The sequence below is a fragment of the Engystomops pustulosus genome, chromosome 1 (genome assembly GCF_040894005.1).
Source record: "Engystomops pustulosus chromosome 1, aEngPut4.maternal, whole genome shotgun sequence".
Lineage (NCBI taxonomy): Eukaryota > Metazoa > Chordata > Amphibia > Anura > Leptodactylidae > Engystomops > Engystomops pustulosus.
Window position 1 is genome coordinate 240,716,002 of NC_092411.1, and position 13,458 is coordinate 240,729,459.

Sequence of the window (13,458 nt, forward strand, 5' to 3'; positions counted from 1 at the left end):
CAAAAAGTAGCGCCTGGTTTCTTAGCTAAGTTAAGCCACGATAAGCTCAACTCAGATAAGTTGTAAGAGCACAGATGGAAACAGTTCTATGATTTTTGGTATTTGATCCCATCTTTTACTGTGATATTGATTAGACATGTCACATTTCCATTTATTATTTGATGTAAATAATAACAAAGAAAAAATAGATTATGTTTGATAAATGGTACAAGTAGCTAATATGGTTGTATGTTACAATCACATTTCAGCTGAAATGAATTCTATAATGGAAATGCCATTGGGGCTTATTTACTAAGGGTCCCACAGCCGGTTTTCCATCGGGTTTTCCAACATTTTGGCGCCGCTGGGACAGTCATTTAGAAGGGGATTGTGTTGCACGCGACCGGATTTTTGCAAATCGGCGCCGGCTTTCATGCGACAGAAATTGGGGGTGTGGGACGTCGTATTCGGACTGAGCGCGGGATTTAACATTTAAATTGTGTCACAAGACATACACTTACATGCACCAGGAAGAAGAAGGTGAACTCCGGTGGAACTGAGTGGGGAAGCGACACATGCAGGAAATTGTGTGCTCTATTTTAATGAATTGTGCTGGAATCCATGATCGTCGAACAACGCATAGCGGGGATCACGACAGGACCGGGTAAGTAAATGTGCCCCATTATATTTTATTGATGGGATGATCGTAGTTTCAAAAAATTTCATATTCTACTTACTTTTAGTCTTAATGACTATTTAAAGGAAACCTGTCAGGGAGCGGTTTAATTGCATAAAAAAATTAAACCTATATACTTAGCCATTTTAGACCATTTTAGCGGTTTAATTGCATAAAAAATTAAAACTATATACTTAGCCATTTTAGACCTCTGGACACCTGGAAAGTGACTCAATGAAGTCAGTGTAGTCCACCCTGGCTTCACTGTGCATGACTTTAGTTTTCCAGGAATAAGTAACTCATATTCGCACAAGTCCATATCCTTTGTAAAGTAGGTAAATTAACAATGGCCAGCACCACGGGCAAAGTCGCACCTGTGGAGCGACCTGGTGGTACCCTGCCGCAGCGAGTCCATACCGCTTTGCTGCAGGCTCTGGTGAAAACCTGGTGCAACTTAGACTCTGCTCCCAGGTGTCAGCTTACACCATCGCTTGCGGTGGTACAGAGGATCCACTACCTCAGATCCTGACAGTAAGATCCATCCATGGATCCCGTCAATGTTCCGCTACCAGAACTGGATGATCTCCCCACCATCGTGGCATTCCCAGCGAATTGCCATACAAGGTCAGTAGCTAGGAAAAGCCACCACCATTTTACAGCGGCTATTGTCCTCCCAGCAGCCACATCAAGTTCCTGCGGTTCCACCTGCTAGCCTTCTACAGAACCTAGGCTGAGGCTCTCTCTGCCTTCCAAATATGATGGGGATGCGAAGTTGTGCAGAGGCTTTATTACCCAGTGCTCCGTGCATTTTGAACTAATGCCTACATAATTCGTAACTGAACGATCATGTAGCATGATCATGTAGTGAAATTACAAAAAGCATTGATTCAAAGGTTCTGGCGCTGTTTTCTGTTACGCTGGAAATAATTGTTTTTATATAGATCAGACAATTTGTGACTCAGCAATACCTTACATACTTATGATACTTTACCTGTTTTTTTCTATGTGTTTTAAGGAAAGTGATTTGAATTTTTACATTTTTTAAAAAAATTTTAAACTTATTTTAATATTTTTCTTTTATGTATTTTACATTTTATTTTTAGGTTTTTTAAACTATTATTTCTGTCCCCTTAGGGTAGTTTAATCCTGGGGGGGGGGTTTGATCACTTATACAATATACTTCAATACAAATGAATTGCTGTATACTGTGAATATACTGCTTCTGTTTTACAACCTCTGGCACAATGCGAAAGGACAGAATGCCTAATGATAACTATAGGACTCCCAGCTGTCATGGCAACTGATGACCTCACAATGGTGGGCTATTTAGCCATCCAAAATGGCATTGCTCCTATGTAGAGCACTGTTAAGTCAAACCGACCATGACATCTAACAGGGTAACTGCCATGATTGGTGCCAGGAGGTTACCAAAAAGTGTCACCTGTGTAATACAATTAAAAACCTGGGAACCAAATTATGGATACAAGGATACATGATTACTTCTAAAACCAGTGGTCCCCACTGGTGAGACATTCACAATTTTTGTTTAGATATAACTTGGTCCTCAGATTTGACAGAAGAGATTACAGATAGACCTTTCTCTGGTTATACTGCTGTCTGGTTTAGGAACTTGACTAACTGTAAAACGGTGCAAGCCTTAGACTTCCCACATCCTCTTTTGCTGTGCACTTGCCCACACTGGGCTAAACCTATAAGTGACAACTGGAAGACAGTCACTACTCTGGTTACATGCATAGAGCAAGTATACAAATAAAGAGACAGACTGACAAAATTTATTTGAGACTAATCAGGTAAAAACAAAGATGGCTGCAAGGTACAGAATCGTGAGGAAAAAAGAATAGCGAAATGGTCTAAGTAATGTTTAGAAAACACAGCAAATACCGCATTATAGAATATATTAATTCAAGATCCAGGCCAGGAGACACGTTTAACCAGTACCTAATGGAGTGAATGGTGGGTATAAATAAATATCCTGGATGCCGCAACTAATTGGTTTGGCAGTGTATCAATGCAATTGCACCTAAGTCACAACCCTAGCTCTGCGATGAAGCAAGATCAAGATACTAAACCTTCCACAGAGCAAAGTGGAACTAGTAATTAGAAATTCTATATAGCTGCCCTAGCAGCAGATTAAGACTCATCACATTTTGTGCCAATTTTACTGGATTCAGCAGGCAAATTTTAACATGACTATAGTATATGGTATTCCTAGTAATGCTTGGTTCCAAGTCCCTTGTTTAGATGTTGTATATGATTGTCCTTTAACATGTTGGTCAGTATAACTTCCTCTTATCTGTATCAAATAAATTTGTTTGCCAGTTTGTAACAAAAGGTTTACCATCATGGCTTAGAGTAAGAAATCAATGCCTGACATAAGATGTTGTACACCTGGGACATGATTAAAGTGATTTTATTAGTTCGAAGATGAAAGTTTATCGACATATCAATCCGAAAGTCCAGCTGAAAGTTTATCTCATCTAAACAAATCTCAAGGGTCCACGAGATGACACATACTACATTTCCACCTAACAATATTTTTTGCTGTTCACGTCAATAGCATAAATCACCAGGTCAGGTCTCTCTTCTCGACAATGGTATGAAATTTATGTTTGCAGTACTGTTACATTTATTTGGTTACCAGTGCAAAAACATTTTAGCTATTGACAGATTCAGATCCATCAATTGATCTCCAATTATACTTTTCCAGTTGTCTATTACAAGTACTCTATTTTCATCATATTTTATGTTGCCTTTATTCATCACTAAATCTCTATATATGTTCAGCCACAAAAATGTCTGGTTCAGTCTGTGGAATCGCTGCTGTTTGTATGATGCCGTCTTGAAGTATTGATTTACTACTTGGCCTGGAGACTATACGAAGTGTAGATTTAATTGTTTTCTTCACTGTTTGCTGAAATACATATTTTCTGACAATAAGAACATTTCACCATTACAGAAATGCCTTCAAGTTTCCAATTTAGCAAAATCTCAAATTTGTTTTAGAGCAGCATAAACATATGGGTTAAGGTTATTCTTTTATTCAAAATGTACTACATCTGTTTTGCGGTATTAAATAAAATACCATGATTCTTCAAATAATGCACATTTTACAGTTCAGACTCTTAAGATAGAGGTTTATAGATGTTCCAAGGCAACGTACAGGTGTTGTGGCTGCAGGTCATAAATTATTTACCGCCACCAGCACAAGTAATGGATATTCTGCAATATAATAAAGATAAATAACATTTGTGCTGTCAAATTGGAATGCAGCCTCTCACCTTCCTTGTCCTTTTACCCGTTGTTTGTAAAAGTGAAGTTATAATTGGTATAAAACATTTCTTTTTTTGGCAGTTCTTTATGGTTTCTAGGAACCAGATTTTTTGGTGTGTCTATTACAGAACAATAGATTTTATCCCCAATTTATTGTATAGTGATTATGGGAGATTGCAAAAATCAACGTCCAGAGGTCCGTTGGTAACTGGGGGTTGTCTGTAAGTCGGGTGTTTTTAAGTTGGGGACTGTCTGTATTGGCAAGATGAGTTAAATTAAATCTGAATGCTCAAGTGAGAATGCCAGTTTTATAAAAATTGTTTATGGGCTGGAATTTCACAGGACCTTTTGTAATAGCTTGATTTTTCTATCACTTTTAAGGTGACCAAAACAGCAATTCTATCCTTTTTTATAATGTTTATTGTACAGGCTGAATAGCATAATAAGGTAATTGTTCTCATATTTAAAGAGGCAGCTAAAGTAAATTTTAATATTTTTTTTGGCATTTCAAAATTCATAAAAAACATTTTTCTTCCTTTTTGTATTTTGTATATATTTATATTTTGCTCTATTTTTAAATATACAAAATACTTGTACCATACTTTAATATCACTGTTTTATTATGACTAGCCTATGCTCATTGACACCATGTTAAGATGCTGTGAAGGCTGTGAATTCACTTTAATTGGAGTCTACCACCTTCATTAAGATTTAGTAAAACACTTAAGAAAAATAGATGTGAACAAAGGACCAACAAAGCACATAATGGAGAAAAATGATAATGGCATTGAAATTATAGTGCATTTCTCTTCAATATGCTGCCAGCAGATAACATTTAGGCAGGGGATAGACGCCCTCTAAGAACCTGCTTTTCCCATTAATCTTTAGGCTGAGATGTTATGGTTGCTAATGACCATGAACTCTAACAGGTCAAACACCTTTGCCTTGGCAGTACATGTATATGGAATGGGCCCTTGTGACCAATTATGTTCTAGTATGCCCTTAAGGGATCATTTAGATTATTTGGCTTCATTCTATCACTTCACAGAAAGAACTAGGAGATAAGCTAGAAATGCACACTTTTTAATAAATGCAAAAACTTGCCTAGTAAATTAAAAATTGGTAACTATATACATTTGCAAAAATTTAGCATTAGGTATGTGGTTTACTTATCAATGAAGCTAAAACATCAACCTGCTATCATTATCAACTAGTTCTTGTGTAACTGGTACTGGCAAATCCCGATAAAATTCCAACAGTCCATGCTACTGATGCTAATATTTCTATATACTCAACAAGTATCATGAGAAAAATACATGGGGGAAAATGACCTACTAAAAAAAACAAACTAAGATACATGCCTCCATTGTTTGCTCATATTTACATTGTTCACTTAAAGAATTTGTCCCACGAAGCAAGTTAGGCCCTAGCCACAGGAGAGGGGTCTGATCTACCCCCTGTTGACCCACTCATTGCACCCTGAGATGAACAGAGCAGCCAGTCACGCATACCCTGTGGATACAGCCTAACCTAGTTCCTGGGACAACCCCTTTAATTATGTTCCACCTTAAGGCAAAATAAGATCATAAACAATGTAAACAAGTAAATTTACATTTCCCACTGATTATAAGGAAAACAATATGAAAACTATTTCAAAACAAGATGCACAATACAATTATGTTATATTTTTGCAGGTACAGTATGTCTGGTACATAGTTGGTTCATGAAGTAGATTAATATTTCAAATCAAGGTTCTAAATGGTTCATTTTCTCTGTTGACTCAAAAAATAAAATCACTTTAATATTTTATCTTAGATTTTGTTATTAACAATACTAAGACACTCACTTAAAAATATTACCTTGTTTTTACAGCTTCCCATAGCTAAGCTAAAACCAGTATCCTAACTGGCAAGGGGGGCACCTAGAGTTTTTGGATCAGGATCTCCATATACATAGGATATTAGATGCATAATGTGCTGTGGTATTATATCCACTACATATGCTCAAATATGAGCCATTTGATAAAAACAAAAAGTTCTAACCTCCCAAATGTATCCTTTTAAAAGATAGATAGATAAGATAGGTCCATTCCATGAATCATGTGAGCTCAAAAATATTTCCTAAAAATAGGAACGTGCCATTTAAAATTAGAGAAAGTATGAAGACAATGGGGGTAGATTTGCTGAGCTGTCTGCACCAGAGTTCAGGAGTAAATTGGGTCAAAAATCTGTTTGGGGTGCATTGTGCCACATTTATTAAGGGTGTTAGACAATTTATTAGCCACTTTTCTTTTCTTCAATGGTCTCTGAAAGAAGGGGTGTGGTATTGCAACAAAAAGTTGATAGGAGACTGTCTAGCCTAACTCTGCACTGGTCTAATGTCTGACAAATTGATAACTGAAATAAATGAACTGTGGCAAACTGTTATCTTATAGTTTTTGTTATGCTAAAGTGCATCACAGTAATGGCATGACTTTGGGAACAAAAATCTACTGTATTGCCTGGGCTCAGAGATGACAGAAAACAATCCCTCACAGATCTCTTTAAATGGAAAAATAAAAATGTTATAGATTTTTGAAGGTGGGGAGTGAAAAATAAAAAAGCAAAAATTAAAAAGGCCCTTGGCTGGAAGGGGTTAACAGTAGAGTATTATCAGGGGTTCACCAGCCATGAGGCGTTGCCTCAGGCATGATCACAGGGACAGCATCAGGGGCAGTTATCTGCTAAAAAGCAAGCAGGGTCTGCCACTTGTAAAATTGTGTATCTTTGAAAACTGATGTCATGATCGTTGTGAGAATCGATAGAAGAACCAGATATATGACTATTGGATGGGGACTGTACTACAGTTTGACTCGGTTCACCCCGGAGTATAATGTACACAAAGGGGCACATTTACTTACCCGGTCCCTGCGCAATCCCCTAACTGGACTGTCCGACGTGGATGAACTCTGTCGCGATTCATGAAGATCGGGCGCCCAATTTCCTGCTTGTGTCGCTTCCCTGCTCAGGTTCGCCGGAGTTCACTAATTTCCTCCCAGTGTATGTAAGTGCATTTGATGCGACACCTGCTTGTACCTTCATTGTAAGAGTGTGAGATAAGGGAATATTTAGGTACTGGTTGGGAGGCAATGAAATAACTGATACAGAAGTTCTCCTTCACTCTCTCACTCGGCTTCTGTTTGTAAACTGAGGCTGCAGTTGCAATATGTCAGGGCATTAATGTTGGGGATGTTATAAGAGTTACCCCTGATTCTGCGGGCTTCCTGCTAGGTGCCGGTCTGTGTTCAGGGTGTAAGTGTCAGCTCCAATAAGATCTGTTACCTCACAGGTGACACATCTTATCATTTGGGTCCAGAAGTGCTGATGACTTCTCCCTATCATGACTTATGGCTGAAGAATTTTTTACCAATTGTCTTGATGTCTTCATCTCCAAAGCTGCAAATGTCTGTGTAACTAAGGAAAACCACAGTCACTTATAGTATAATATCACTGCAATGTACCAAAACGTGCTCCTAAATAATATCCACCTACACAACCAACCACATTGTGCCCCCACATATCAAGCACACACCCACAATAACAAAACCACATTGTTCCTCACCCAGACTCCTCTGTCCTCCTCCTCCAGACCCCTCTGTCCTCCTCCAGACTCCTCTGTCCTCCTCCAGACCCCTCTGTCTTCCTCCTCCAGACCCCTCTGTCTTCCTCCTCCAGACCCCTCTGCCCTCCTCCTCCAGACCCCTCTGCCCTCCTCCTCCAGACCCCTCTGCCCTCCTCCTCCAGACCCCTCTGTCCTCTTCCTCCAGACCCCTCTGTCCTCTTCCTCCAGACCCCTCTGTCCTCTTCCTCCAGACCCCTCTATCCTCTTCCTCCAGACCCCTCTGTCCTCCTCCTCCAGACTCCTCTGTCCTCCTCCTCCAGACTCCTCTGTCCTCCTCCAGACCCCTCTGTCCTCCTCCTCCAGACCCCTCTGTCCTCCTCCTCCAGACCCCTCTGTCCTCCTCCTTCCAGACCCCTCTGTCCTCCTTTTCCAGACTCCTCTGTCCTCCTCCTCCTCCAGACCCCTCTGTCCTCCTCCTCCAGACCCTTCTGTCCTCCTCCTCCAGACCCCTCTGTCCTCCTCCTTCAGACTCCTCTGTCCTCCATCCAGGCTGTCCTCCATACAGGCCCCACTCTGGTCATTGTGGGCCCTTCTGTCCTCCATCCAGACACACTGTCCTCTATCTAGGTACCCCTGTTCACACTTTAGGCCAGGGGTGCACAACCTTTCTCGGTTCAAGGGCCACATTGTCATACTGCTACCCTTCCGGGGAGCCGAAACCCTGATCCTGCCCCCAGTTCTATTCCCCCTTCTGCTCCCAGTTCTATTCCCCCCCCCGACCTCAGTTAGAGTTCCATCCTTCTGCCCCCAGTTCTGGTTCCCCCCTCCTGCCCCCAGTTTTATTCCCCCCTCCTCTTCTACAGAGTTATATTCCCCCTCCAGCCCCCAGTTCCCCCCTTCTACCCCCAGTTCTATTTCCCCTCCCCTCCTGCCCCCATATTTAGTCCCCCCCTGCAGCCCCCAGTTCCCCTCTTCCCCTAGTTCTAGTCCACCCTGCTGCCCTCCTGTTCTAGTTTTCCTCTCCCCCATGCTGCCCCTGCTATATAGAGGAGAAGCCAGAGGGTCATGTGATGATGACATCACCACAGGTCCTCCAGCTTCCCCTGTATAGAGCAGGAAGGTCCTGCACACATGTATTATTACATTTTTGCTGTGAATCGAGGTAAAAATATAATACATTCGGGCCCTGGTGTCCTCCATTTAGGCCCCTCCAGTCCCCTGCGTCTTCTGCTCACCTGAGAGGTGAGTTTCTGAGAGGACTCTTTTCTCCTGCAGGGGATAAGATGTGCGGCCGCGCATCCTGGGTCAAAGTGCAACGTGCACCGGGGAAGTGTTCCGGCCGTGTCGCACTGTGACTTTCAACGGCATCGGCATCTGTAGATGCCGATACCATTGATAAAGATATCAGGCAAAGGTGCACGAGCGGCCGGTGCTAGAACTGGCAGGGGCCTCCTATCGGGACAGAGGCCCCTGCCATAGAGCAAGTTGCTGGGGCCCAGCAGAGAATGCTCCGGTCCTCCGCTGGCCCAGTCCGAGCCTGGACACAATCCCCGGCGCGCCCCCGAAAAGTCGGCAAAACCGACGTAAATGCAGCCGCAGGACCCTTAGTAAATAAGCACCATTATGACTATGAAATGAGTGCATGCTGCAAATTGTGAAATCCACAGAAAGATCTGCAGTAAAAGGCATCTGCAGCACAACCAAGTCTGATTTCTTCCCTCTTTCTGTTCCTGACGTATGATGTATCAAGAAGATAATTCAACAACTTCTGCATTTAATGTGTATGAACGGTTTTAGGCTCAATTTGTGGAGATATACACTTGTATATTATAATGTGCTGCTGTTGTTTGTTACTTTTTTTTTTCAAATTCAAGGAAAAAAAATAACTCAATAAAAAGTTTTGATTTTGTTTCTCTAAGTTCTCTTTAAAACAGATGGCTAATGAGTTAATGGGACAGTTTAGGAAGAAATACTGGTGAGAAAAGACTATGTGAATATTTCTTCAGTAATGAGGAAGTAACAAGATTTCTAGAGAAATAGGATGTGAACCATGAAGAAATTCAGATCAGGAAGACGGTATAAAAATAATAATATAGAATGAAGGTGTAAATGACACCACTTGGAATAAATAGAGGCTTTAAAATAACTTTTATAAGTCTCACTTCCAAACTTGATAAATAACTAAAAAAGTTCTTAGATCTACAATGTTATTTAGAATGTCTGAATGTGTTTTACCCACTGCAGAGAATATGACAAATACACTTAAGGCGAGCACCATGTTCCATCATGGACTTGACCATCAAGCGATACATTTACATTTCAACAATGTACACCTGATTTCAAAAGCCAAAAAAATTTCTACAGAAAACGCCAGGTGATTGATGCTTTAGTGATGCATGTAACTAATAAAATTTTTATAGGATGAGTTTCACCAAGTGAATATACTCAGTTTTATTGCTGTTTTGGATCACTTGCTAGGCTGCTCAGTGCAAAATTCCATAGTGTGGGAAGGGACTCTCTAAACAGAACATTATGATCCCTCTAGTGCTGTGATATGCTGTGTGCTGACAATGTGCTTAGATTATCATAGTACAGGTTTATATACACTTTAATTTAGCTTCTAAACATTCACTAATATCTGACACATAGAAAAACAGATGCGAGATGATGACATCCATGAAATGCATATAACACATGACATTCTCAGCTCTGCTATCACAGCTATACATTGTCAGCTCTGCTGTGCCTCCCTCCCCTGGATAAAGAACTTATCTTTTTTTTGTAGCTTTTAGCTTTACTCTCCTCACACTGCTTGCAGTCAGGAACTCTTTCTGTTTGTTTGTGCTCGTCTTGGACTACTGATTTATGGTCAGATCCCGAGGCAATGAAATTATGTACTGCAGGACTGATAGAGACAGGTTGGAATTATATCTGTGAATTGTTGCATTTTTGTTAATAACAGTGAATTAGAGAATATGTTATTTTGTTATCCTGAGTATATTTAAGAATATTGTCTTCATGTGAATACCCTTTTAACCAAAGGAGTGGCCAACCGTTTAAATCCCAATAACCACAGCTGTTTTGTGTATAATGATGCAAAATAAATACCCATCACCATTATAACACTAAAGAACAGGGGCTATCCTTTTTTCTTTACAGGGTGCCATGTGTCTTCCGGGTCTATAAACAGTGCTGTTCTCAACATGCTATGTGATGTAGTGTCAGCCCAGTCTCTTTAAAAAGGTTGTGCCAAGATCGATATTATCCCGTATGCACATAACATGGGATAAGATTCTGATCAGTGAAGGGCTGACTGCTTTGATCCCTATGATCACAAGAATGAACCCCCACTAATCTCAACAGCAAAGGTTACGTTTTCATTAATTGAAGCAAGCAGCAGGTGGAGCCTACGTCCTGCTGCTCCAGTCAATGCTATGAAGTGCCTGAAAATGTTGAGAACATATCTGACACTCTCATAGACAGTGAATGGGATTACTGGATATAGCCAAATGCTGTGCTCAGCTATTTCAGATGCTCTCATAGAATTTAATGGAGCAGCAGGACCTATGCTCTACTTGCCACTTCATTCAGTTAGTGAGAATAGATATCGGCAGCAGCCAGTTCTCATGATCGGTGGTTTTCCCATCAGGCAATTTTGTGATTGTAGACTCCTTACATAGCATACATGATATCATGGGAGAGAGAAGTGGTGAAATCCATTACTTTCTTCCCTACAGTGGTGCCTGGTGGATTTAAACCTTTCCTATACATCTATTGTTAACCACTGAGAATGGGTTCACAGTTGCTGGTAGCGATGCCGGAAAACGTTCCATGAGAAATAACTCTGATATGTGTTTTTCTTGCCAATTTCCCACAATTGGCATCACTTGTATTCTCTAGAAATGCTTTTTACATGTGTCTTTTTTATGGTGTGTTTTTACCCTACTGAAGCCAATAGGGCAAGAGAATGGAAATACAAGTGGGGACATTCTTCTGTTAAAAAAGAAATTCTGCAATGTAAAATCTATAAGAAAACTTCTTCAACATAAAAAACACTGAAACTTTCACATCTGAGCACACTCTAGATTTTGACCGCTGACAAGGATCGCATTAATTTATTTATTACAAGAGAAATTTATGTTTGGATCCACAGTATACATTGATGTATAAAACATGTACTTTTTCCCTATTCTGTAAACTCAGGAACTGGAATACATATGTATTTTATTTTATCTACGGAAGGTTTTGTTCAGCGAATATGTGTTAACACATAAGGAAAACCCATCACGTCTCAATGCACAGGATACATTTATTACATTTTTATAATGCTATAACACATGTGAAATGAAATCAGATTTTACTGCAGTGTAATGAGCCTAAACAGTGGCACTCACATACAATTAACCCAGCAAGAGAAACTAGGAATATAGCTGGAGGAACTGGAATAAGCTCAGATAGGTCAAAATATCTTATAAGTCACCCATGAATTATTATAGTTTAATTCATAGAGCAATATAGAGTGGGGAGGGGGGTTATACAATATTTCATGAATTCATGGGTTGTTGATAAGAATAAAAGATGAAGTTTTTTTCGTGAAATACCATTTCTATTGGCAATATTGATAGAGCGTGCTGATATATTCCACAGCAGCTCCATTCAAGGTAACTGAAGCAGTTTATTACAGGATCATCAACAGCAAAGGTTATTCTTGAATTCATGAAAGCACATTATTTTTGCTACTTTTTTTTTAAAAAAAGCTTTGTATATTATCTTAAGGGCATTTTTCTATGTCACCAGGCACAAAAGGTTCTGCGGAGGTAGCAATACATTTTTCCTGATCATGGATGGCCTATCTGGCAAGATGGATTAGTTGTTCTCAAACTATGATAGATGATAATGGCATTGATGTAGTACCCTGACACTATGTAAGGATTTTTTTTTGCTCTCTATCTTTATGCATGATTACATTTTATGATCAATGTATACATTGGTTACCTGATTGACACCTTCTCATTTCAACCTTTTCGTTTGATAAACCAGAATATGTATCTTGGATGTCATATTAGAACAGAATTAACAGAATCCTTAGTGCTTTCAGGCAAATACATTTGTCTTCCGAAGTCAAGTGGATTGGGAAATTTCATTTATAATAAAAACTACATCCATTGTAGCATAATGTATAGAGCAGCAGTGCAATCTCTGTCATTGGTTGTGGAGATTTTGTCGCAGTAACATTAATTCGCCTGCAGGAGACAGTGCTCCTTGAAGGAAGATTAACCCTGGAATTTTTCCTGAGGAATATGTATAAGAATAATATTTTCCCTAAAAAGGAATTGATATTCCATTATGCATCTCCATTTGTATAGATGTGTTTTGACATTTAATAAATGTATAGGTCCAAAAATCGAGACTGACGATTCGCAGATCAGGGAACTGCAAGTCCTCCTTAGCTGCCTTCTAAAGAAACCGACTTCAATGATAGTAATACGGGGATTGACACCCAACCGTTAGACATTTATCCCATTTCTAGTGGATAAAAGGTTAAAATGATTTTCATTTCATTGTGTTTTCGTGGGAAAACCCCTTTGAAGACAAGTTTGTTTAGATTTTCTGGGATACAGTTGGGTCCTCAAATACCATGTCCAGATATTTCTGATGAAATAATCAGGTGTTCATGATGGTGCTGTTTCATAATATCGTGTCTGCGTGATTTTTTATATTGCCTTTTTTTGACAGTCTCTTAGAGCTGATCCATTCCGATAGGAAGATGATACTTTTTGTGATCAGTGGGTGATAGGCTATGTTGGTCAACAAAACTTTTTAAAGGGAACCTGTCACCAACCACATTTTTCATAAATAGAGCTAGTGAAAATTTCCCATAAAACCCTATTCTTTCACTCACTTATGGCGCA